The 26,418-nt window shown below is 44.4% G+C and overlaps 1 protein-coding gene across 4 annotated transcripts in view; it reads right to left on the bottom strand.

Moving 5' to 3' along the window:
• The window catches only part of MFN2 (mitofusin 2), an 89,365-nt gene extending 71,518 nt beyond the window's left edge, over nt 1-17,847 (bottom strand). Inside the window, exons 1-2 of one of the 4 annotated variants that reach the window (XM_085609925.1) lie at nt 17,742-17,778; nt 7,158-7,208 (exon numbers count right to left, since the gene is read on the bottom strand). The gene's annotated coding sequence lies outside the window, so the exon portion shown is untranslated. Of the gene's footprint in view, nt 1-1,894; nt 1,992-7,157; nt 7,209-12,862; nt 14,371-17,741 lie in introns of those variants that run through there. The other 3 variants (XM_085609924.1, XM_085609927.1, XM_085609926.1) reach the window with 3 other exon arrangements.
• Between the last annotated feature and the right edge of the window lie 8,571 nt (nt 17,848-26,418).

Below are 26,418 nucleotides of genomic sequence, written 5' to 3'. Positions count from 1 at the left end.
TAACCACAAAAGGGAGGGACAAATGTGACTGATTCACCACGCAAAATAACCGGATTTAGAAAGGCACAGAAAAAAATCAATGAAAAGCGATGGGCGTGGCTAAAGCCCATACAGTACATACAGCATGTCATAAGCAAGACCTAAAAAGTAAAATATCTGTCCTCTCTGATTATTCAGCCATAGAGGATGAATATCAAAAAGGATTCAGTGCTAGAGGATATCCGGAAGCCATCATAATAACATCTACTGAACACTTGGCTACCAAAAGTAGAACTGAATTGTTGGAAAAATCTACTAGAAACCCACAATGAAGACTTACGTTTGTGTCAAACTTTTTCCAGGAGTGTGATGGTCAAGAGGATAATAAAATAGCGATGGGAAATTCTACAGAAGGAGATAGGTACTGGAGATATGGACAAAGACCACCCCCAGCTTGCTTTCCAGAGGTCAAGGAACATCAGAGGAACGATAGTTAACAAGAGTATAGACCCAGGAAAGAAAGTAAGTTCAAACTGTGTGCACTGTAACAACATTGTGCCAGGTAACAATGTTGTTCACCCTCTTAATGGACATAGAATACCCTTGAAACATAATGCAACCAGCAATAATAAAATGCCCGTATGGATTGCTGTACGTGGGCAAAACTGAATGCAAAATTTAAGTACGAATTTCAGACCATAAGAGTAACATCAGAAATTGCAACAATAAGTCTAGTGTGGCCGTACACTTCAATTAAAATAAACATATTACTCAAATGCAATTTCAAGTATTGGAGAACATTCAATCCATGGAAGACAGACATGACCAAAATGTTTCTTCAAAGCGAGATAATTTGGATTAAATGTCTCAGCACTTTACAACCCAAAGTACCGAATGACAGAACTTAAATGACATGTTGTTTGTAATCAGCCTGGGTGTAATATCAGTATAAATTCTATGTGTGGTGATTAGCTTTTAGTGTATTTCACACTTGTTTACATGATTAATATTTACATTGGTGCATCGGATTAAAACATGACGTTATGTATGATTTATTTCTGAATTATTTATGCAGGAAGAATTTAGTTTGAAGCGCTGGTGTTTATTTTGAAGCGCTGGTCATACAACTAGATAATCATTCCACTGAAAGTCATGGTGAGTAGGATTCCAATAGGCACATATTTTGAATGCAGGTCTCATCCACAAGTGTCACTTTGCATAATACTACAATGGCTGTAGCACATTAGCGTTCATACTGTTTGACATGTCATGTGTTAGTGTTTTGATAATACGGTCAGCAATTATAATCAATGAACAGGTTTGTAAGGAAACAGCATATTATGCTAAGATTTGTATACCCTGCATTGGTTTTGTTGCTACAATATCTGGGGAGGTTATGCTACACCATTCCACGATGGCCGTATTATCATTTTAGATAGGACGCATACACGTTAACCCGACGTTTGAATGGAGAACAATTGAGTTGATTAATAGGTATGAGAGAGAGGTACCAACTCTACATTCATTATATTCATTGTCTGGAAGAAATATCCTAATGTTAAATTAACTGTTTTACATATTTTAATACTAAGAATGTTTTCTTTTAACACTTTTAGCGCAGCAGCCACCCACCATTGTAAGACGGCGACACTACTGACTTTAACTTTGTGAGTTTATCCACACATTCTATTTAACAATAGCTGGTAAAATGTGAATAACACTTTGATCACTGACACTCTAAATACAATAAATCTAGTGCATGGAATAGACTTTCTATCGTTAGATTGACCACTTCACTTCTTAACATATTTATACGCAATGAAGGTGAAACAGCTGTGTAACATTTAAAGAGGGCTACACCATTCCCTTTAAGTTGCGCGCTCACTTCACGTGTCATCACCCCACATGGACTCACTTCACATGTCATCACCCCACATGGGCCATTTAAACGGGAGCTGGTAAAAAGCTGACAACAATCCGATGAATGATTGCACCAGTTTATGCTGTAGACGGTGTTCTGCAGGGAGAGATTAAGACAGTCTGACATTTTATGTTTGGTAAAAGTCTACTCAGTATGCGTTACAATTGTAGGTCTCTTTGCTAATGTTTAGTACTTCTTGCGAAGATCTACATATATATATATATATATATATATATATATATATATATATATATATATATATATATATAGCTATTTATTGATTTGTTTTTGCAGTCTATATTTTAGATTTTCAACACAAACAGTACAGAACGTAGGCTCAGCTCAGCAACACAATACAGTAGTCAGGGGGAAAGTGTCAATAATAGCAGGCGCCGCAATTGAAAAACCTGCTGCCTGAGATCTCAGTATTCCAAATCAAGCGTGCCAACAGAAAGGGTAACAAGCGAAGGAAGGAAACAGCCAGGAAAGTGTGGAGGGAGACCAAGGGCCCCAGAGGAACAGTAACAACAACGCCCGCCCTGGACACAGCCTGGAGCAGCAGTAAACCCTCAGGCGGCCATCCCCTGCTCAATCATGCATCATCAGCAACAAACTGGGCCCACATCTGCAGATAGAGATCCGGTTTATCGTTGAGCGAATAAATGAGCCACTCATAGGACGCTATTTTAAACAGTTCAGTCAGCTTCACTGACATCAAGGTCATGGCGAGGAGCCGACACTCATGCAGGACATCTTGGAACATCGACAAACTCATGTAGCAACACAGCGGGACAGCAGAGAAGCGGGAGAGTACACCTCAGCGTTTCCTGCACCTCTGGCCATAGTCCCCGAAGTTCTGGGCAGTCATACAGTATGTGCGGAACGTCGCAGCTGGGGAGAGTGTAACGCCAACAGTGCGCACTCTAACTTGGGAGGGCATCCAGTGCCAACCCTGTACCGATTTAAAGAGGCAAAACTTCATTCTGGTCTCCTGCACGCCACAGTCTAACCTTTTCTTTTATAACAGCTACTTATGTTCTATGAAAATCACTCCGAGCTACTTATATTGGTGATGTAATAGTGCCCACCCCATCCAGAATCGTCAGCAGTGATCCCGTCAGTGCATCAGCAGAGTTGTCAGCAGTAAAGTAAACAAGCATTTACAATGCAAAAGGTCTCGCATTTGCGAGAGTTTGAGCTATTGGCATTGTAAATGACAATGCCTTTTATTTATGTGCTGTGAAATCCTGCACGCGATGTGTAAACACGCACACTGTACTTCCAGTCCTTTCTTACCAGAAGTAAGGTTGGCAGTAAAAAAAAAGGCGCAGTTATTGCCGGTCTTGCTTCTGGTGAGCAACTACTACAAGTACAAAGTGCGTGTGTACACATAAAGAAATAAAAAGCAGTCATTTACAATGCCAATAGATCAAACTCTCGCAAATGTGAGACCTATTGCATTGCAAATGCTTGTTTAACCCATGGTGAAAATCCGCCTTCGCTGCTGTTTTTAGGGCTGTGTGGAAAACGAGAGAGGGGGTCGTTGATCAATACGGTGTGGGATTCTATTGCTATCCTTAACATGGGTGTGGAATTTAATAAAATATCTACTTGTCCATGGGGCAGGTTGCTTCATAAATCTACTTGTCCTGTAACAAATTTCACTTGTCCCTTTTGTGCCATGTAATGAGACGACAAATTATAGCGGCAATCTCATTATATAAGAGGTCTGAAATAGCCTCTCTGATAATGCCAGGGATCCTTCTAAAGTAGGGTTTGAATACTAGCATTTCCCTTATGTTGCCACGTTTCCGCAGATCTACATAATGGGGAAGAAGGTAATGGTAAGCAATAGTTCCAGGGATGGAATGCCCTTTTGAGTCTGTGCAAACCTACTAACATGCATGTTTTAAGGGTTTTCACAAACTCTTCTCTAATTTTTTCCCATACAGAGAAAGGTTAGAAACTCACTCCTGACAATGGCAGACATAAAACTTCTTCCAGGGTTGGAAAAAAAGGGGTTGGAGGGAAAGTGAACTTGCACACACTCAGATTTTCACATGAGCAATTCTACACCTGCATATTTGCCCATGCTAAAAAATAGTTCACAAATATTTTCTAGGAGTACTATTTCTTGTCCTACTTCTGTAAAGTCTTGTGAATTCACGGAAGCTGTATATCTGCACTTGATGCAAGGACATGAGTGCACTTGTGAGACTTAAGTTAATAATTGGGCCCCTAATTAGGTCTGCCGTTAACCATGTGTTTATTAAAATTTTGTCTCTTTCTGTTTATCGGCTAGCTTCACTGTGAGCGACAGCATTCTGTTTTTTCACAAGGAGCATATCGACACACAGTCGTTTAGTTCGGGAAACAACCATTACAACGCAGTAATTACAACGCACCACCTTTACAACGCAACATCCTTTACATCGCATTCCATTACAATGCAGCCATTACAACGCATGCCATTACAATGCATGCCACTACAATGCATACCACTACAACGCATTATAAGGTAAGTAATGGGAAATAGTAATTTTTACCCCTACTCTATCCAACACTTACCCTACTGTTGCACTGACTGGAGTGGGAATAGTAATTTTTACCCCTACACTATCCAACACTTACACTACTGTTGCCCTCAAAGTATTATGCATTGTAATGGTATGCGTTGTAATGGAATGCATTGTAAGTGTAGTTTCTAAAAATGAGCTGTGATGGCATGCGTGGTAAAATCATGCATTGTAATGGATGTTGTGATGTAAAAACCACGTTGAAAAGCCATGCGTCGTAAAAGTTTGCGTTGTAACGTGTCCTATTCGTTTTGTTCAGTGCCAGGAACTGCTGTGGCAATGTGTGCTTTTGGAGACCCAAAGAAATGTTAGCATTTGCCAATGTTTGTTATAATGGCGAGGGCCCGACAGCTCCCGCACCAATAAGGTTTTACAAAAACCATGCCAAAACAAGTCACGCATTGACAAAACCAAAAGGCTGCCCAACAATTTCAGACCTACTAGCTTTACTAATGCTTGTTTTGTTTTTATGTTTCCCATTATCTTATTAAAACTGGTTACACTGATTTTCCATTATGAATATTTTTGGGAAATACTATTATACATCAACACATTTTACTAAATGATGCTGCATAGAAATGGTACCTAAAATTTTACAGTAGTATAGCGAAATGTTTTTTCATTTTTGTGAACATTTTATTTTGAAGGTAAAGCATCATCAATCTTGCATACAAGCTTCTGGCAAATATTTGCATCTAATCAGAGAGCATTCTGGGAGCATTATACATAGCCTCAAATTGCTAAACATTGAAAACGTGTGTACACATTTTTATACTGGAACCACTCTCAGAAGTGCAGTCTGAGCTTACACATTTACTTAGAGTGCTCACCCTAATTATAAAGGTTTTGCATTAATGAACCATAAATACAAGTTTGAACAGCATTAACACATGAACACAAATATTACCTTAACTGCAGGCAATGCCTTTCCCTGATCTATAATGTGGTACTGTAAACTTGCAGCCAAAGGGTTTGTGCTGTAGGGGATTAGGCCTACTTGTCCACACGGACAAAATACACATGAAAACTTGTTGCCCTTGACCCCAAACAATATGTCCTGGGCGTCAGGCTATAGGAATTCCACATATCTGCCTTAATTTGGGAGTCAATAATTGGGGAAGGAGCAGATGGTCACATGGCACATAATGATTATTTAAAAAAATGAAAAGCAATATGGATTGGAAAAATGTGATTGGGGCCACAGAAACGTACATTCTCCAAACCTAGAGAAAGCCCTAAGAATAGCAGAGAAAGCAGAGTAGTGTTTTTTTTCTAGCTCGTATTGTTCACACATCTGGACCGCAGTGTCACGTAGCTTTCAAACGAAACAAAATCCTGCCTTGTTTATTTTAGAACTTGTATTCTTTGCCGTAATAGAAGAGGGTGTGATAATTATACTTTGCTTTGGGGTACAGAAACGTGCAATCTGTTGATTATCCATCTGAAGCAAACACAAGCCGTCTAAAGAATTACATTATTTATTTACCTTGACACACCAAGCCACGAGACGAATACACTGCTCTCCCAAGTTTATTTGAAAAGAAATCCCGTTCAGTATTATTATGAAATAAAGAGAGGGAAACACTTAAACACAGGTGCATTATATGTTGTTTTAATTATCAAACGAATGGAAAGCGCCTGCTAGAGGAGGCTGTTTACAGGGTGCGTGTTTTTTTTGGGTGGTATTATCAGTCTCGGCTGATTTTAAATAATTTGCAGAGCCTTTGCTCTGTCCGCTCCCCTTTCAGAGACCACGCCGTTTCCATTGTCTGGGGGAGCGTTGATTGGCCAGGACGCTGGCCTAGAGGCGTCATCATTCAGGAAGCCCATTCATCTGTGTACTTGGGCACCGACTGCATATTATTAGCGGCCGGGAGAGTTCTCCATTTCCCCCTGTTCGCTTGTTTGTATTTGCAGCTTGCCATGCACGCTTTAACTTTAATGAACAGCTGCCACCCCACATAGTGTGTGGAACAGGCAGCTATTATTAAAGTGAAAGCGTACATGGCACACTGCAAATTCAAACAAGCAGCCGCAATTGCCAAAGTTGGCATCCCGCAGGTGCTGTGTGGGGTGGCAGCCATTATAAAACAAACAAGCGGCCGACATTGCAGAAGCCTGTGTTCCATTGTTTTGCGCTCCCCCGCCAGCTTCAGCAATGGTGCCGAATGGTTTCTATTTGCAGCAGCCCTTGCGCGTTTTTATTTAAGAACAGCTGCTGCCCCCTACAGCACTTGTGAGACACGACTGCTGTGTGGGGCGGCAGCTCTTCTTAAAGTGAGAGCCCGCATGGTACGCTGCAAATACAAATAAGCAGCGTCCCACGAGTGCTGTGTGGGCTGCATTTCAAATAAGCGGTAGGCATTATTAAAGTGAAAGTGTGCATGGCGCGCTGCTGCAAATACAAACAAGAAGTGTGCCATTGCTGTGCGCTTTGTCGTGCCTGCTTCAGTAAGACTTGAATTAATTAAATAGTGCTTCCTGCCTGTTAACGAAAGCTAGACTGTAGGGACAAAATATAAGAGGGGCTGTCCTTATGGTAGGTAGCAACAGAAGACAGGGAGGTACTAAGGAGGCACTACTAATCCTATTGACAAATCAACAGCCATTATTAACAAAGGACAGGAAGAGGAGTCAATTGAAAAAGTGGGCGGAAAATGGGTGGATCTTAAAGTCCATACCTGGATACAGCATGTCTCGAAGAGACAGCGCAATCGCTGCCTAGGCGAGACCTAAAAAAGAATTATCAATTTTTAATGTCTCTATATAGGTAATACATAACAGCCATATCTATAATCCGAGAAGCACCCCAAGGTAATTACATGAGTAATATGTCTCTCCAACACCACATGATTGATCACCCAAATAATAGCTTTAAATGCATTTTGAACATTCAACCTTTTTTTTTTTTTATAATCAAAGACCAGCTTATGAGTTCTGAAAATACACACATTGTTGTCTCAAAACTGTGCTTTTTAATTTTGCTATATACATAGTAATTCAACGTAGCAAATACTTCTATATTAGTAGGCAGGGCTGACAACAGGAGAACTACTTACAGATAGCTGGAGAGCTAATGGTAGCTCATGAGCTACTCGTTGGAGACACCTGGCCGATCCTCAAGGATTTTACCTCCTCATCATACTCCACCTGTAGGAGCCCCTGCCATGAAGTACATAACCAGCGCAAGGTAGGAAGTATTTGTGACGAATCATCAGGTTGTACAGACCCGACATAACCCCGTAGTAGATTCCCCACACACAAAAGTAAGCAACAGAGGAGGACCCCAGGTCCCATGTAGGCAACCCCAGACAGCTACAAAGACAATGGCGGAGTTGTAAATACCACCAGTGGGCAGTTCAAATTCATCCCGGAGGTCTGCAAAGGACTTAAGGGAGCAATAAATCAATCAACTGGAAGAGCGTTTCTTTTCTCACCCTCTTCTATTTGGGCCAGTCGGGCGGGTAGCCTATATGGATGCCAGCATTCTGCCACAGGACAGGGGGGCCTCTGCATTCAAATAGTGGTTGACCGAAATGTGGGCTTGCGCCCGTTCCCAGTTGACGGCCATCACCTGGAGCATGGGGTTAGTGGAGAATGCATTAAAAGCGCCGTACACAAAGCGAAGAAAAGCCGGTTGGGCTACTGGGGATGCTCCATTCTATCCGTATCCACTGGGGGTCCGCCACTCCCCATTGCATATAGGCGAGTTGGGCCAGGTGGCAGGCCAAAGCATAATGTTCCATACTTTCTATGAGCGACCAATTTGGAGATCGCCAGCTGCGGCCGCATAGCACCTCATATGAAGCCCTTGTTAAGGCTATACATGGAGTGCAGGAGAGAGATCGGAACCTGAAAGGGCAACATACCTTGAACATACGTAAACCTAGGCAGGGTAACCATCTTAACCGCCTGGACGCGCCCCCAAAGGTAGAGATTGAGGTGTGGTGGACTTTGCCAAATGGACAGAGTCTGCTCTAGCAGGGGCTTGAGATTGTCCAATATCATGCGTGTCAACCCCCTGTTGACAAGAATCCCCAGGTACTCGAGACAGGTCGATATCCAGCGGAATTGGTGGCCCCAGACCATGGCCGTCATCGTAGAGAAAGAAAGGGGGAGGACGTTACTCTTCCCCCAGTTGATCCTGTAGCCCGCCATCTGTTCAAAATCATCTATGAGGGTAAAAAGAGCTGGACGGGACTGAGGAAAATCCGTAAGTGAGAGCAGAATATCATCCGCACAAAGCAGGCTGGAGAAGAGACCTACCGGGGTCTCGAAGCCAACGATTCCTAGTGATTGACGAACAGCTGCAGCCAAGGGCTAGAATGTTAGAGGAGTGGCGAGAGAGGGCAACCCTGGGACTTCCCGGGTTTGATCTGAAAAGGAGCATATAGAACCCCCCACAATTCACCTGTGCCAAGGGGTCATCATGCGACAACTGGAGCCTGGAAATAAAGTCATCCTGTTAACCGACAGAGGACCGCAAAGAGATATTCTCAATCTATGCAGTCAAACGCCTTCTTGGCATCAAGGGAGCAGGCCAGTGCCTCATCCGGTAGGTCCTTCATCAGCTAGAGGAGGTGACCCAGGGTTCGTAAATGGTTACAGGAAAACCAGCCGAGAACAAACCCGACCTGTGTGGAGTGTATCAGACTGGGTATGACATTCTTGACCTGAGTGGCCAGGACACTGGCCAGGATCTTGACATCCCCATTCAGGAGCAAGATGGGGTGGCAGCCGTCCCAGGATAGTGGGCCCTTGCCTGGCTGGAGGAGCATTGTGATGAGGGCCTGGTTAGATATCGGGCCGAGGCTGCCTATTTTCTCGGCATAGGCCGCGGTGAAGAATTCCGCCATATGTCCAGATGACTATTTGTAAAACTCTGGGGGTAATGCAACTCTTCCAGGGAGTCTTACTGTAAGGTTTTGGTCTTATTTCATTTATCCAAGGCTGATCTATTTTTCTAACTTGATGTGGGATACATTTTCTGTGGTGTTTTCACTGTTTGAAGTGTTGCACACATACTTTACACCTTGCCTCCAAGTTAAGCCTGACTGCACTTTGAGCACAGGTTAATCTGGGGTTTGCTTGTGTCTTGCCCCGACAGAGATTGTGGTTGCTGCTTGACCAGGGATCACACCCCAGTCAACCAACAACCCAATTTATCACAGAAGCCTCTTTGGGGTTCAGGACCCACTCAGGCTGGGTCCGGGTGAGGGTTCAAGATGGTGGGAATCTTTTATGTCCCTGTGGCTATGTACAGGAGGCCAGCAAACTAGCTATTGGAGTCTCTTCTGGTAGTTTTTTGTACAGATGAAGATGTAGGGCTCAACAGCAGGTCTGGCCTCTGAGGGTTCAAGGCAGGCTCCAGGCAGCAAAGCAGTCCTTCCAGGTACAGCATCAGTCTGACAGCGTGCACAGCAGGTCACAGCAGCAGGCAGTCCTCTGCAAGTCCTTCCAAAGGTCCAGTAGTTAACTGAAGAATGGCCTTGATGGTCCTATTTTTATACCCTGGTGGCATTCTTCTGGAATGCGGGAGAAGCATCTACAGATGTTTTTTGATGTGCCTGGAGTTTCCCGCTTCTCCTACCCTGGCTCCAAGCTTGCTAGAGTGACAATACAGGGTTGTTAGGCCATTTGTGTGAAGACCGAGCACAGGCTATTCCGGTGTAAGTGGGGCGGGCTCAGTTCCGCCCCACATCCTGCCAGCAGATGGCCCACTGAGGAACACCTAGTCACTCTATTGTGTGGCTGTCTGGGAGGAATTTAAAAAGTCTGTCTACCCCTTGTCATGTGGCCCAAGACAGGCTGAAGGCACAAAGGGCAGGAAAATGTCAACTTTTAAAAGGTTATAATATGCGTTTGCCTTTACTTGAAGTTATGAACAGGATACTCTTATTCATTCCTTTTTAGTATTATACGTGTCCTTCTGACCATCGGTAATGTATCAATTAAATGAGCACCTTTAGCGTCCAATCTCATTGGCTAAAGTAAATGAACAAGCATTCTATCAAGACAAACGTGAAAACTGTCTTACTTTCCAATCGTCCAAATCCGACGTAATTCAAAGCTTCTCTTCTTGTTTAATGAACACGGATTTGAGTAAACAACCGATCAATGTCTGGTTAATGTCACCCACTGTTCCATTTTGATTCTTCAACAAACAGGACATGCGAGGCTGGTTAATTGCCATTTTGAAAGTGGAGATTCGTCCCTAAGGAAGCATATTCAGTGAACTTACTTGTCGGCGGTAAAGCCTTCGGCGTTGTAAACACGTTCCCTCCGGCTGATTCAATCAGGGTTACTTCCAGTTTCTGGTCATTTGTACTCCACCTGTCTCGATGTTACTTATGTTGCATTCTGGGAGTTGTAGTGAATAAACATCCATTCAATGATGTAGACCGTGCTCAAGTGACGAAGCGAAGATGCTGGGTCCCTTGCTACTCTTCAGTTTGCTTTGCCATTACACTTTGCCTCCTAAAAGTGGCATTTTCAAAATTGTAATGATAAATCCGTCTTTACCATTAAATAGGGTTCATCATTAGAATGTCATAGGTGCCAAACGCGATATATCTACCTGCTCCCAATTAGGAATTACAGCGTATGGGAGGAGTAAGCCTCACAATGGTGAAAAACTAATTTGGGCTTTTATCACTACTGTGTAAAAAGGTACAAGTCTAACCTTTTAATTACACAGCACCTTGCTCTATGGGCTACCTAGGGCCTACCTCAGGAGTGGCCTATATGTAATAAAAGGAGAGTTTAAGGATTGGCAAGGAGGTTTAAATGCCAAGTCGACATGGCAGTTTAAAACTGCAATGGCAGGCCGGGGACTTGTTTTAAGGGGGTACCTCAGTGGGTGGAACAATAAGTGCTTCACACCCACTTGTAGCATTAAATGTTTAGGCCCTGGGTATATGGTATATCACTCTTCAAGGGACTTAGAAGTAAATTAAATATTCCAATTAGGTGAATGCCAATCTAACCATGTTTAGGGGAATGTGCACAAGCACTGTAGCACTGGTTAGCTAGCAGTGGTAAAGTGCACAGTGTCCCAAGGCCAACAAAAACAGATTTGAGCAAAATTGGGAGGTAAGTAGGTCTATGCAACAAATCCTCGATTCCAGTCCCAACATTCTGTAATTTGAAGCAGCTGCTTACATTGAAAGTTAGAATCAACACAACACATCCCCTCTGTTAAATAAATAACAAAACTATGCACAATTACTTAAGGTAGTAACCCTTAAAGAATAAAGGAAAAAAATAGAACCGAGAGAAGAGCATAAAACATTGCATAAAGAAAATTAATAACTATAACTTTGCAATAAATGAAGCAAAAAATTAAAACTTTATGATTTACCCATATGACGATATAATTATAACATTGCAAAGGACAAACAAAATTTAATAATGTAAGGTTTATATAAGGCCTACGCATATAGGTAATGTTTTCTTGCAATGTATAGATCTACAATTCAGATGCTCAACCAGGCTCATCCTCTTCCTAACAGACATAATCTGACATCCACTTGGATCGCTGCCTAGCTGTTTTATTACACTCACATTTGTACTGCCATTACCATCAGAATCATTATTAATGTCTTGCAACAGACACCTTTCCTCCTTCAGTTACACCAATATCCTCCATTTATTCAATTGTACCGTCCTCAGATTTGGGAGTTTCACCAATGTCATATGTAACCACATTATTCTTCACACCCATATTCAACTCTTTGTTATTACATTAATCCTCAAAGTTTTAACTTGGCCTACACATTTCTACATCCATGTCATACCGACTACTAGTATTCTTCTTGTAAATTTCCAAATTTACAATGCCAAGATAACCTTTTAAGGGCTGCCACATACTCATCAATAGATTAATTAAGACATTATTGTTTCCTTTGAATAGGCTTATGCCTTTCAATCTCTGTGCATACATTCGGAGCACAATATTGGTCAAAATCACCAATAGCTTTGTCAAAGACATTTCCATCACTACCAGTGCCTGTATCCCTGGCCATGTGTTCATAAACTTTAAAAAATTTTGGACCCACAGAATGCAAAGATATTGTCTGTTTTTTTTGGCCAGCAAACATTTGCTCCTCTTCATTGATGGCAGCGATAGAAATTAAAAAATACGCTTTCCATTGTGGCCACTTCTAGCATGGATTCCCTCCTGCAGGCTTCAATGCTTGAGGTGGAGCTAACGAAAAATTCTTAGCACTGATGTTGGCGCTTAACGAATAATAGTGGAACAATGTCAATAGATGACAATTAAAACATTGTGTGTCAAATACTATTATCAGTTTAACTACAATACTCTGTTATACATCAGATAATCAATCTATGTCTTAGTAACCTTGGTAATCCACAGAGTACTTACTTGAACTAAACAGAGACGTGAAGCTTAGAGTGCAGTTCTGGTAAAATTCACTGAATAGTTGAAGCGCACATGCAGTTCACTTGACTTCCACAGAACGCTGATGTTGGATCCACAATTACTCCCTGACCCAATATGGCGCTGCATCCATCATGTCATCCTTTGCCGGCTACTTTGCAGTAAAGCCCCTGAGTCACAATGCTGGACACCAATACGAAGTGATCCTTCCCTTGACCCCTTACTATTTTCCAGCATTCACTGCACCAGCGTCACACCATACGCCACAGCATCAAGACAGAGCAATGCACATAGAATGCTGCTGCGCTGGAAATTCTGCTGCCGCACGGACCATTCAAATGCTGCTGCTAACCTTAATTCAACTGTTGCAACCTGCAGATATCCACAACGTGCAAGTATCTTCATAAAGTGTGCAGTATTAAGGCATGCAGGCACAAAAACTCCAACACAGCATAGCTTTGCTCTCACTGTTCTCTCGACAAATTAAAGTATGTTCAGCTGTGAAAATCTTTAGTTACATTCCAAAGTCTTTAGCAAATGTATGCACGTTCTTTCGATATTTTAACACCATCCTTATCGCCACTTTGTAAAGACACAGTGCTGTCTTTTAAATCAAGATTTATTGCATGTCATAACACCGCACAGCAAGACCGTACCTCCTCCTTCAACTCCCTCCAGCAACTCTTCAATTCCAGTCCCAACATTCTGGAATCTGAAGCAGCTGCTTACATTCAAAACTATAATCAACACAACAGTAAGTAGGCAAAAGGTTTGGGGGAAGACCACCCTAAGGTTGACAGGTCTAACAAAAGACATGAGGGATTCTGGAGAGTGTAACATTTGTGCTAAGGGGGGTGTGTTGTGTTGCTTGGTTGCCAGGAATGCCTTGACTAGCAGGCAATCCTGGAATGTTTTTGTCCAACTCGTAGGATGTTCCTGGGGGCATTTGGAGGAAGGGCTCTGGAGGGTTAAGCTGTGCCCTTCCATGCTCCTCAGCTAATAAATATATTACTGGAAATTCAGGGGTGTGGAATTTATTAAAATATCTACTTGTCCATGGGGCAGGTTGCTTCTACTTGTCCTGTAACAAATCTACTTGTCCCTTTGGTGCTGTGTAGTTCGGTGACAAATTATGACAGCTATCTCATGATATAAGAGCTCTGATATAGCCTCTCTGATTATGCCAGGGCTCATACCATAGTAGTGTTTGAATACTTGCAATTCCCTTATGTTGCCATGTTGCCGCAAATCTATGTACTGGGGCTGATGGTAGTGGTAAGCAATAGTTCCAGGGTTAGAATGCCCTTTTGAGTCTGTGCAAACCTACTAACTTGCATGTTTTAAGGGTTTTCAACAACTCTGCTCTAATCTTTTCCCATACTGAGAAATCTTGGAAATTTACTCCTGACAATGGCAGACGTAAACCTTCTTCCTGAGTTGGGAAAAAAGTGGTTGGATGGAAAGTGATCCTTCAAATGCTCGGATTTTCGCATGACCAAATCTACATATGCATATTTGCTCATGCTAAAATGCAGTCCACAAATATTCTCTAGGAGTACTATTTCTTGTCCTACCCCTCTAAATTCTTGGGAATTCACGACAGCCGTATAGCTGCACTGTATGCAAGGACATATACAATGGGTGCACTTCTGAGACTTTTTTTAAATAATTGGGCCCCTAATTTGGTCTGGCGTTGACCATGACCTTTTTCATTCTCCCTCTCTGTTTTGTCTGGCTTCAATGTGAGTGAGGAGCATATTGGCACACACAGTAGTTTTGTTCAGTACCAGTAACTACTGCGGCAGTGTGTACTTTTTGATACCAAAAACAATTTTTGCTTTTGCCAATGTTTGTTATAATGGTGAGGGCCCGGCAGCTCCCACAACAATAAGGAAGGAATGTTTTTTTCCTGCTTTCATGTTTTTATGAATATTTTATTTTGAAAGCAAAGAATCCTCAATCTTGCTTTCAAACTACTGCAAATATTTGCATCAAATGAGTGAGTATTCTGGGAGCATTATACATAGCCTCATATTGCTAAACTTTGAAAACATGTGTACTCATTTTTATACTGGAACCACTGTCAGTAGTGCAGTCAGAGCTTACAAAATGTACTTAGAGAGCTCACCCTAACAATAAAGGCTTTCAATTATTGAACCATAAATACAAGTTTGAACAGCATTAAAACATGGAGAAAAAAAATATTACCTTAACTGCAGACAGTGCTCTTTCCTGACCCATAATGTGGTACTGCAAACTGGCAGCCAAAGGGTTTGTGCTGCAGGAGTTTGGGCTTACTTGTGACAAGGACAAAATACACATAAAAACTTGTTGCCCTTGACCCCAAACAATATGTCCTGGGAGTGGGCTATAGGAATTCCACTTCCCTGAAATGGCTACATTAGTGCTTCATTATGGAAGATTGTCACGTGCACTGATGCGACAGGCCTGACACCATTTGTGTTAAGCAAGCACTAAGCCAAGATCAAAATATAACCCTGGTTGGTTGTGTGTTCTGGGGTGGACTTATGGTCAAAAGATGAGGTACGGAACAGATGCATGTAAGGAGTATTAGGATGTGAAACGGGGGGCGAGAGTAGCTGAGATAGAAATTGATGACTGGGTGCATGTTAAACAAGCATTGGCATAGCCTATAGGTCTCGCTTTTGGGACCTTATAAGAATTTAGTTATGCAACTGTTGCATGGTTAAACACTTGAAAGGTCCCAAAGGCGAGACCTATTGGCTATGCCAATGCTTGTTTTCTTTCTAATCGCGGCACCGGCGCTTTACTTTTAACATTAAAAGTAAAAGCGCGGGTGCCACGATTATAGCAAAAGTAAAGAAATAGATGTTTGTTTCTATTTCTTTACTTTTGCTATAATCGCGGCACCGGCGCTTTACTTTTAACATTAAAAGTAACGCGCGGGTGCCGCGATTATAGCAAAAGTAAAGAAGTAGATGTTTGTTTCTATTTCTTTACTTTTGCTATAATCGCGGCACTCGCGCTTTACTTTTAATGTTAAAAGTAAAGCACCGGTGCCGCGATTAGCAAGCTAAAAATGCTACCGCCTGCCACAGCTTGCAGTGCATGTGCGCGAGTGGTGCGCGCGCAGCAGTAATCACGCCATATGGTGCCTCTGCTGAAGCCCGCGCACATGCACTGCAAGCTGTAGCCGGCAGTAGCATTTTTTTAAAGCCCTTACTAAAGTCTCTCCGAGCAGCGCATGCGCGCTGACACAGCGAGACCTAAAAACCTCGGTTGGTTTGTAAGAGAGAGAGAGTCGGTTTTTTGATGCTGAAGAGGTTGTGGAAGTTTTGCAGATTGCTGGGAATGGGAAAGTGTGGAATCTGAATAGGACTGCCAAGGGAAGGAGGCAGATGGTAGTAAGGAAGTTGATTTTGACTGGATTATTGATGATGTTAGTTTGGATAAGTCGGGCACTGGTCAGAAAGGTATGAACAAACCTTGTGTGAGAATGCCACTCATGCAGATGCAATGAATGACTCTAGGATGGAGGAAGGTGATGGAGCAACTATTATGTCAAAGGAACCTGTCAGTGCAAGCACATCAAGTGTTTTGGATGATGCAGTTACTGAGTCGGATGTGACAACGAACCAAGACCTTAAGCAAAATTTGGAAGGGAAAAGAAGGCTTCCGGTTGGTTGAAAGATTATATTGTTAATAATGTCTATGTTTAGTTAGGTTGCAGGGTGTATAATTTTTTGTGCAGGCTGCATTATGTTACGGTCTATAGTCCAAGATGCACTCTCCTTTCAGGCTGTATTTTGTTTTTTAGTCTTAGATTACTGTGTATATTGTTCTTATTGATATATATATATATATATATATATAAATAATTTTAATTGTGATGGAAAAGGGTGGGGGGCTTGTTGTGTTGCTTGGTTACCAGGAAAGCCTTGACTAGCAGGCATTCCTAGAATGTTTGTGTTCAACTCGTAGAATGTTCTTGGGGGGAGTTGGAGGAAGGATACTGGAGGGTTAAGCTGTATCCTCCCGTGCTCCTCAGCTAATAAATACATTACTGGATATGGCTTCATTAGTGCTTCATTACGACGGACCGTCAAAAGAGAATATTAACCTATTCCTTTTCTACTCAAACGACCAAAAACACAGCTCCACTTGCAAAAGGTTGCAGACACACATAGAAAATGTAGTAATTGCGGTAAAATATAGAAATCTTAGGATCATCTGTTAACCGGTCTGACGGTGCCGCCGTGGCCCTAGCCCCGAGCCTTTAGCTCGCCACATTACAAAATTGCTCTTCCTTTCCGTTTTAAAGTGCAGATCTGTGGCATGTATGACATGATGTTCCATCAGCAACATAAGTCAGAGTGCTGGTTAAAGTAGAAGCCTTTTATTCGGCTTCAATGTTTACTGCAAGATATACTATGCATTAATACTGTTAAGAAAAATCTAACAACTATACCAGGTGTCCTCTACTCTCATACGTCGGTTTGCCCCTATGCGAACTATATACATAAATCGTACAACACCCCACCCGAAAGTAATACATGATGGAGCTCTGAAGTACGCTGCCTCTAAGTAGTCTATTATTACGCGCAAGTCATCACGATCGCAAACGTTCGATTAAGATAACGGTATCAACCGTCCTATCATCAACTCAGTATTTGTTTTCCCAGCACCGTGTCATCGCTTCCCATCTTCATCTGACCGATGTAAATGCCAAATTGCTTTCAAACCGAAACCGTCCCCGTTCTATCCCTAGCCTTTCCACTTTACTACTAGATCTACCTATTGTCTCTCTACGCCAGAGCTGCATTCTCTCCATTGCACCCCTTCTTGGAAATACACCTTTCCCTCTTTCCCATTTCTCACCTACCTTCACCTTCTCTGCCTCTGCCTGAAGCACTTGACGTCAGAGGGCAGGCACCGGCCAGGGTGTTACGTCATTAGAATGCGCCTGCCTAAGAGTTTTAAGAGTAGAAACCAAAAAGGGACAAGAGCACCACAGGTTTAGATGTCAAGAAAGGACTACCATAGAAAAGGGCTACATGGGTACGTCCGATAGTTGACATCATTTAGCCCTAAACTATTTATCACCGCCTGCATACGCATTCGTATGCCAGATAATTTGTAGATGTAATCAGTGTCTAACCAATTACACAAGCAAGAGAGGGCAAGGAATATAATCTGCGTTTATTTATAAATGTAATGTAATCCATTAAATCTGCACACAGACTCCAAGGTCAGAATGTCCCAGGGCAACAGCACCTATCTCTCACACACAATGTATAAAGTTAAAACAAATCATCTATCACACTTTTTCGGCGCTGGGTCCCATAGCACAGTAACCGCGCCTCGTGGTCGTCAAGTATGACATTAAACACTTCCCATATAGGACTAAACACACCCTTCCATACTCAAAGGGTACATGGCGTAACAGGTCTACTCTTGAGGGCCTGCATTTGTTGCACTTGCTGCACCTTTTTAAGGCTGAGCATATTACATTGGCTCCACCTAAATACCCAAATCTTCTTACGAAGTGGGGTGCCAGTACATTATTTTGTTTTTTCAGTGTCTCTTTTGACAGTCTACCTAGCTGCTGCTGCTTGCTGTTCTAGTAAATAAAGTAATTTTAACCTGCCGGTTTTGCAAGGAGTGTTAATGCAAGCCAGGTAGCTAGAATATACTCCTATTTAAATTCGATTCCACTCACCCGATTGGCTATTTAACCTGTGATTGTGACTGTGTACAAGAAAAAATGCATAAAGCCAGGAGCCACTTTTTGTTTTGCATTTCAATAAATCTCCCGCAAAGTGTCACTGTGACATACAATAGCATTATCTTTTCCTTACTTTTCAGCCAGCAGCAAGTTGCGTTGTGGGGCTTGTAGTTTTGCTTTTAAGGCTTCCATTATTGCCTCAAAATCCCCGCATGCAAAGCGCTGTGGTCTACAATGTCAGAATTGGCTGAAGGTGTTACACATGACATGGATGTAGAAAGTGAGCGGTATAGTTGTTGGGTGGGCGGAGCTAATGGGACAAGGGGAAGAGGAGGAGACACAGCAGGAAAAGGCAGTTAGAGTAGGGACGGGGACCGAGCAAGAAGCTCTGAATAAAGCTCATGGTAAAAGTATATATAGTGTCTGTTATCATTGGGCCAAGACACTACAACTGGCGACGAGGGTGGGATGCTGCAGCCCAGCACCCACCGAACATCAAGAAGAGCGTCCTGTCCCCTGTAGCGTGAAGGAAGAAAAGCGCGTTTGAAGCAGAATGCTGGTTCGCGCCAAATTGTAATTCACCCCTGATGCGTGCAAGTTGGCACGCGAGTGACGAGGAGAAATCGGGAGCCCACCCCGATTCTGCCTGCTGCTCTGGTGATCGGGAGGTGTCCGAGGCACTGCTGAAGCCTTGTAGAAGGGATCATGAGAAAGAGCGCCGTTGCGCGCCAAGAACGAAAAGCTCACCCCGATGCGTGAGAAACGGCACGCGCACGAAGCAAAAGCCGGGAGCTCACCCCGAGCCTGCCTGGGTAGGTGAAGTGCCCAGAAAGGTGTGCGAGACACTGCTGACGTCCTGGCACCTGTGGAAGTGGCTGTGGGTGAGTGCCGAATGAAGCTTGGTGAGCCTGACAAGGACTGCAGCCAAAATCTCATGGGTGTGAGAGTTTCTGTGTAGCGGCCATCTTAGAGTCCTTGAAAGACATCCCTATGAAGTTCATGGGGCGGCCATTTTGAAGTCAGGCAAGGCCAAGCAAACAAGCATTGATCGAAGAAAAAGCCTGAAAAGTAAACAAACACCAGTTAATGCAAACGAGAAACAACAAGCCCACATCAATACAAACAAGAAATAACAAACAAGCACGTGCATAGACAAGAAAGAAACAAGAGCGTACTGCTAAGATGTCGAACCATAACTCTCCACAAAGAAATGAAGTCAAACCACTCCTGACGGGAGTGTCACATCTGCGCCCCCCAGAACCCTTAACGCTGACGACTGGAGGGAGCATGGGCCCCCGATGGCAGGAATGGCTCGAGGACTTTGAAGATTATATCAAGGGATCAAAGTGACAGAGGATGAAGACAAAGTGATTGCACTGCACAACCTTGTGGGTAAAGAAATTAGCAAGTTAATCAAAGAACTGCCGAAGGCAGACACAGGAACCTATGATAAAGTGCGAGACGCTCTGAACAAGAAGTTCCTACCTAAAAGAAATGTGGATTACGAGAGATATGCTTTTCACCAAGCCCGTCAAGGGAAGGAGGAAGTGATGAGCACCTTCATAACGAGACTACGTCGACTGTCCAGGTATTGCGAATTTGACGCGTTCTCAACGGATGATGCCATCATATCACAAATAATCGATGGCTGTCAATCCGAGACGCTTAGGAGGAGATTATTAAGAAAGAGTCACAATCTGGAGGAGATTGAGGAAATGACCCGAGTTTACGATCAAGCGGAGGAACACGCCAAGAGCATGGAGACCGGGCGCATTGAAAGAAGAGAGCAGGTATGCCGAGTGCAAGCCAGCCGTAGTCGCAGACATTCGAAAGAGCGACAGCACAGATCCCGACCGTCCTCTCGCCCGCAATACACAGAGCGTAGGAGTCATGAGTCAGGCCGGAGAGATAAGAAACAAGACCGCTTAAGAAAATGTTATCGGTGCGGGTATGACTTCCCGCACAGAGAGGCCTGTCCGGCCATAGGCCAGCAATGTCGGAAATGTGGACGGACTAATCATTTTGAAGCAATGTGTGGAGAATATCGCAGGGAAAGAAGGAATGAAAGGACAAGGCACTCTCGCTCTGACACCAGACGACACCATGTGAAAGCCGTACAAGATCGACCGAAGTCGTCCTCTAGCTCTTCACATTCCAGCAGAGATTCAAGGAGGTCTCAATAGTCGAGGAGGTCGTCGTCCAGGGATTCCCGATCAGGGTCGCGTGAATCAGAATACACTATTGAATACGCTAGTATGGTTGCAGATCCTGACCAACTCAAGAAATACCAGAGGCTAAATATAAGTGTAGGGAATCACACCACGAAATTTGTTCTGGACAGTGGAGCATCACTGAATTATATCCCCGTGACGGAATTCAAGAAAATGAAGCCACAGCCGCCTTTGAGTCCAGCGTACGTCAAGGTATTTTAAATACCGTGGATGTCGAAGAAGCCCCTTCCCTGTCTAGGAAAATTCCCAACAACACTCAGGCACCAGACCATGTCTGTGCTGGCATTCATACACGTAATTGATGGCCCGGAAGCTGATTGTCTTCTCAGCTTACCAACTGCGGAGCGCCGTCGTCTAGTTGAGATTCTATACAGGGTTAGTAATAACCCGGACATTCTACACAAATTCCCCAAGCCGTTCACCGGGCTGGGAAAGATGAACAGATGTCAAATTCGACTTCACATTAATGAACAGATAAGACCTGTAGCACAACATCCCAGGCGAGTGCCTTTCCACCTTCAGCAAGCAGTGGAGGATGAACTTCAAGAACTATTAGCAACTGACATCATTGAACGGACCGACGGTCCCACCCCATGGGTGTCGCCTGTAGTCATTGTGCCGAAGAAAGGCACCCACGGGAAGGTGCGTCTATGTGTTGATATGCGGCTTCCTAACACTGCTATCGAAAGGGAACGTCACGCCGGGCCTCATCTGAGTGACATGATTTCTGCATTAAATGGTGCCAGGGTATTTTCGAAACTTGACTTGAATAAGGGATACCATCAGCTGGAGTTGCATGAAAAATCGAGATACATAACAATATTCGCAACTCACTTGGGGCTGTTTCGATACAAACGGTTAAGTTTTGGTATTTCCTCGGCTGCGGAGATCTTTCAAGAGGCCATCCGTCAGACTATACACCACATACCCAACACGCTGAACTACAGCGATGATATTCTTGTGTATGGGTCAAATGTTCAGGAACATGATAAGGCTCTTGATCGGGTAGCTGGAAGCTAATCTGACCCTAAACAAGGACAAGTGCGAATTCCATCAATCCACTCTCAAATTCTTTGGACATGTGTTCTCTGGAACTGGGATGAAGCCTGACCCTGAAAAAGTGATGGCGCTCAATGACACTAAGAGTCCCCAAGATGTCAGTGACATTCGATCGTTTCTGGGCATGGCCAGCTATTGTGCCAGATACATAAAGGACTATGCCACGATTAGTCATCCTCTCAGAACTCTTACAAAGCAGGGACAGCCTTTTGACTGGACCCCTCAGTGTGAGCGGGCGTTCCAAGACATCAAACGTGCAGTTGAGTCTGCCGACAATCTAGCTTATTTCAGTCCCAAGAGGAAGACGGAGATAACTGTAGATGGTAGCCCTGTGGGCCTGGGTGCAATTTTGGCTCAGTATGACAATGACTTTGATCAGCGGCATATTGTGGCTTACGTCAGTCGCAGTTTGTCGGACACGGAGAATGCGTATTCTCAACCAGAGAAAGAAAGTCTGGCAGTTGTATGGGCCTGCGAGCATTTCCATGTCTTCATCTATGGCAAACATTTTACCATGGTGACCGATCATCAGGCGCTTGTCACCATCTTTGGAAACCCCAGGTCAAAGATGCCACCTCGGATTGAGCGATGGGGTTTGCGTCTACAGGAATATACATACACGATACTGCACAAGCCGGGAAAATCAGCAAATCCGTCTGACTACATGTCACGACACCCTCAATCATCGCCGGCATCACGATCATTGATGGCTGAGGAATACATCCACTTTGTGGTGGGCCACGCTCAACCACCAGCAGTTCCCCTGGAAGCCATTCAAGAGGCCACTGCGCAAGATGTCATCCTGCAGAAAGTATTACGCCGACTGCAGACCAATAGGTGGAGACATGACAGTAAAGAGGAAGGGAATGATCCCACAATCCGACAAGAAATGCAAGCATTCCGACATGTGAGTGAGGAACTCTCTGCCACCTTGGAAGGTCTTTTGCTGAGGGACCAACGGATCGTCTTTTCAACGCAACTACGTCAGGGCATCATCAACCTTGCCCATGAAGGCCACCGGGGAGTGGTCGCGACTAAAAGAGCTCTCAGGGAGCGGGTGTGGTTTCCGCTTTTGGATCAAATGGTGGAACTCACCCTCAGAGACTGTCCCCAATGTCAACTCGTCAGTCAAGGAGCTCCCCCAGCTCCTCTGCAAATGACAAAATTGCCCAGTCGAGTGTGGCAAGAACTTGCCACAGACTTTTATGGACCTCTTCAATCGGGAAAATATGTCCTGGCAATTATGGATGAATATTCAAGATTTCCACTTGCCCAATTCGTATCAGCCACCAGTGCATCAAGCACCATTGCGGTATTAGACGAAGTGTTCGCGGCATGGGGCATTCCCAAAGAACTCAAGACGGATAATGGCCCTCCTTTTAATGGACACGAGTTTGGTGAATTCGCAAAGCATTTGAATTTCAAGCACCGCAAAGTCACGCCCTTGTGGCCGCAGGCCACTGGGACTATTGAAAGGTTCATGGCCACTCTAAAAAAGACTTTTCAACAGGCTACCGTCGAAAAAAGGGATCTTCAAGTGGCTCTCAATGAAGTTCTAAGGGCTTATAGAACAACACCGCATGCCACCACAGGAAAGTGCCCTGCCACACTAATGCTTGGGCGACCAATCAGGACCCGGATACCTACCTGGGAAGGCGCTCTGAGAGCGGTCTCACCTGCCCGTGTTCATCAGGAGGTAATGACAGTTGACCGTATTCGGGAAAGACAAAATGAAGTCATATGCGGACGCCAGAAGGAGAGCAAAATCACCATCCATACATGAAGGGGACTGTGTCATAGTCAAACAGGAACAGCAAAGGAAAACGGACTGTAAGTTCAGAGCTGAGCCTTTGACGATTACTCAGCAAAAGGGTACCATGGTGACCGCAGAGTCTGGCAGCAGGAAAGTCACCAGGAATGTATCGCATTTTCAAAAATGCACTCCAGCCATGAGAGAGTCGCTCCAGAAGATGATGGGACGACCAGAGAGTGAAGGGAGAGAACGGCCTGAACCGGCAGTCGCGATTCAGCGTCCTGATACTCACGTAGAACCTGAGTTTGAAGCTGGGAGCGTATCCCTCCGACCTCGACGAGACATTCAAAGGCCAAAACGACTAATTGAAGAACTATGAACAAGTCAGTCATTTCATTTTGTTAACAAAGGGGGAGATGTAGAAAGTGAGCGGTATAGTTGTTGGGTGGGCGGAGCTAATGGGACAAGGGGAAGAGGAGGAGACACAGCAGGAAAAGGCAGTTAGAGTAGGGACGGGGACCGAGCAAGAAGCTCTGAATAAAGCTCATAGTAAAAGTATATATAGTGTCTGTTATCATTGGGCCAAGACACTACAATGGAGTCACTTGAAGCAATGTTTAAATCATTTACAAAGTTGTCTAGTCCATTTCAAAAACTGGTTTCACACGTGAAACCTAAAGTAATCACACTCACATTTTATTTTATGGTTGAAATCTTTTATTGAATTTCATCAACATACAATACGTTCCGTGTTGCAAAAGTTGTATTGCAGCGAATGACACGTTGAATACAATCAAAGCTGGGTGACGTTAGCAGGTGAGGAACGTGATAACATGGGACGAAACATGACATAACATGTAAAGGATACCTATTGTAAACTCCCCTCCGTCCCTTGTCCACCAAAAAAAAGGAATGTGTTCAGTGTTTGAGCCTTACTGTCGGGCCCTTGAGTGGCAGAGAGCCAAAGGAGGCGGAGGTACCTTGGGCAAGTGATTTCCCTGAATTCAGAGGAGAGAAGAGCCATAAAGTGTTGCCATAGCTCATTGAACGTGGAACCCTTCCCTGCCAGTGTCAACGTCAGCTTCTCCATTCCTCGGACGTGCCACAGACGATGTAACCAGCCTGTGAATGTAGGGGGTTGTGGGGTGCGCCAGTGAGTTAGAATATTCTGTACTGCCGAACCTAGCGCTATTGCCATCAGCCGGCCTCGTCGGGATTTGAGTGGATAAGTCAGGGGGTTTGGGAGGCCCAGGAGGATGTAAGACGGGAAGCGTGGAATTTGCGTATCTAAGTGTTTCTCTACCTCATCCAGTACCTGGATCCAGTATGCCTGGAGGTGTGTACAGTCCCATAACAGGTGCGCTAATGTGCCCACTTTCCCGCAACCCCGCCAGCAAGTAGCTTCCTGAGTGGAATCTATGGAGTGAAGCCGTTCCGGGGTGTAATACCAGTAGGTGAGTAGTTTGGTAAGGGTTTCTGTCAGCCCCATGTGATACCCTGAGTGGCGAGCCCTGTAGTATATCCCCTCCCATTCTTTATGAGTGAGCGTTCTGCCCAAGTCCCTTTACCACCGCGCGCGGCTAGCGTTGTGCAAGTGTGTATTGTGGGCTAATAGCATTTTCTATAGGTCCGAGGTGAGTTTTCTGTCGGAAGTGCGGGTGATAAGCCACTTCTCATAAGGGGACAGGAGCCTACTGGCGAATGGCTTCACCTGTGTGTGAAGGACCCAGTGTAGAATTTGACAATATCGAAGCCGTTCGGATTCAGGAAGCCCATAATCCAGTTTGAGCTGGTGGAATGGTATAATACCGTCCAGGTCGAATAGGTGGCCCAACAAGCGACATCCGGAGGCTCTCCACTGAGTGAAGGCCGCTGCATCCATGCCCGGCCAGAAGTCAGGGTTCTCATGTGGTAAAGTTGTGCTTAGTGTTAGTATGGTCCCACGTTTCAAGAATGATCCGGGTGATATGGGACGCATAGAGGTTGGGCGGTCTATGCGTTCTCCGGAGGAAGGGAATTCCCTGCAGAGGCCTGGCAGCTACTGCCTGGTCCTGAAACAACCAGTGCTTCTCCGACTCCAGCCGGCACCACTCGACCAGGTGGCGCAGCTGGGCCGCTTGGAAGTAAAGGAGGAGATCGGGAATACCAAGAGCATCGTTAGTGCCTGTTTCATCCTGGGTTTGCGGTTGTTTGCAGATAAATCGTGCAAGTTCGGATTGTGTCTGTTTTATCCACCCCAATGGGTGTCGGAGAGGCAAGGTATGGAACAAGTATAAAATCTGAGGGAGGATGGGCATCTTGATCGCCGCTATTTTACCAAGCCAGGAGACCGGGTAGTGCTTCCACTGGTTCAGTTCCTTATGGATTTTCTGCCTCAGCTGTGCGTATTTGAGGGCAACCATGTCTGATAAAGAGGGAGCTAGCTGAATCCCCAGGTATGGGATCACGCCGACCACCCATTGAATGGAGTGGTGGCTTTGGAGATGCGCGTGGGTAGAGGGCGCAAGAGAGAGATCTAGTGCAATGGATTTGTCCATATTCACCTTAAACCCAGATGACAGCGCGAAGGCTTCTAATTCTGCGAGGCAAGGTGGTAGCACCAGGAGTGGGTTCGATAATGAGATCAGGACGTCGTCAGTGTATAAGCTGATCGTATGCGTGTAGCCCCCAAATTTGATCCCTGTGATCTCTGGTTAAGAGCGGAGGCAGTGGGCTAACGGTTCCATATAGAATGCAAAGAGGAGTGGCGACAGGGGGCACCCCTGCCGCGCACCTCTCTCTATAGGGAATC

Source organism: Triturus cristatus, chromosome 1_2 (assembly GCF_964204655.1).
Source record: "Triturus cristatus chromosome 1_2, aTriCri1.1, whole genome shotgun sequence".
Lineage (NCBI taxonomy): Eukaryota > Metazoa > Chordata > Amphibia > Caudata > Salamandridae > Triturus > Triturus cristatus.
The sequence above is the reverse complement of the archived record's forward strand: the minus strand, read 5'-3'. Positions and strand labels throughout refer to the sequence as shown.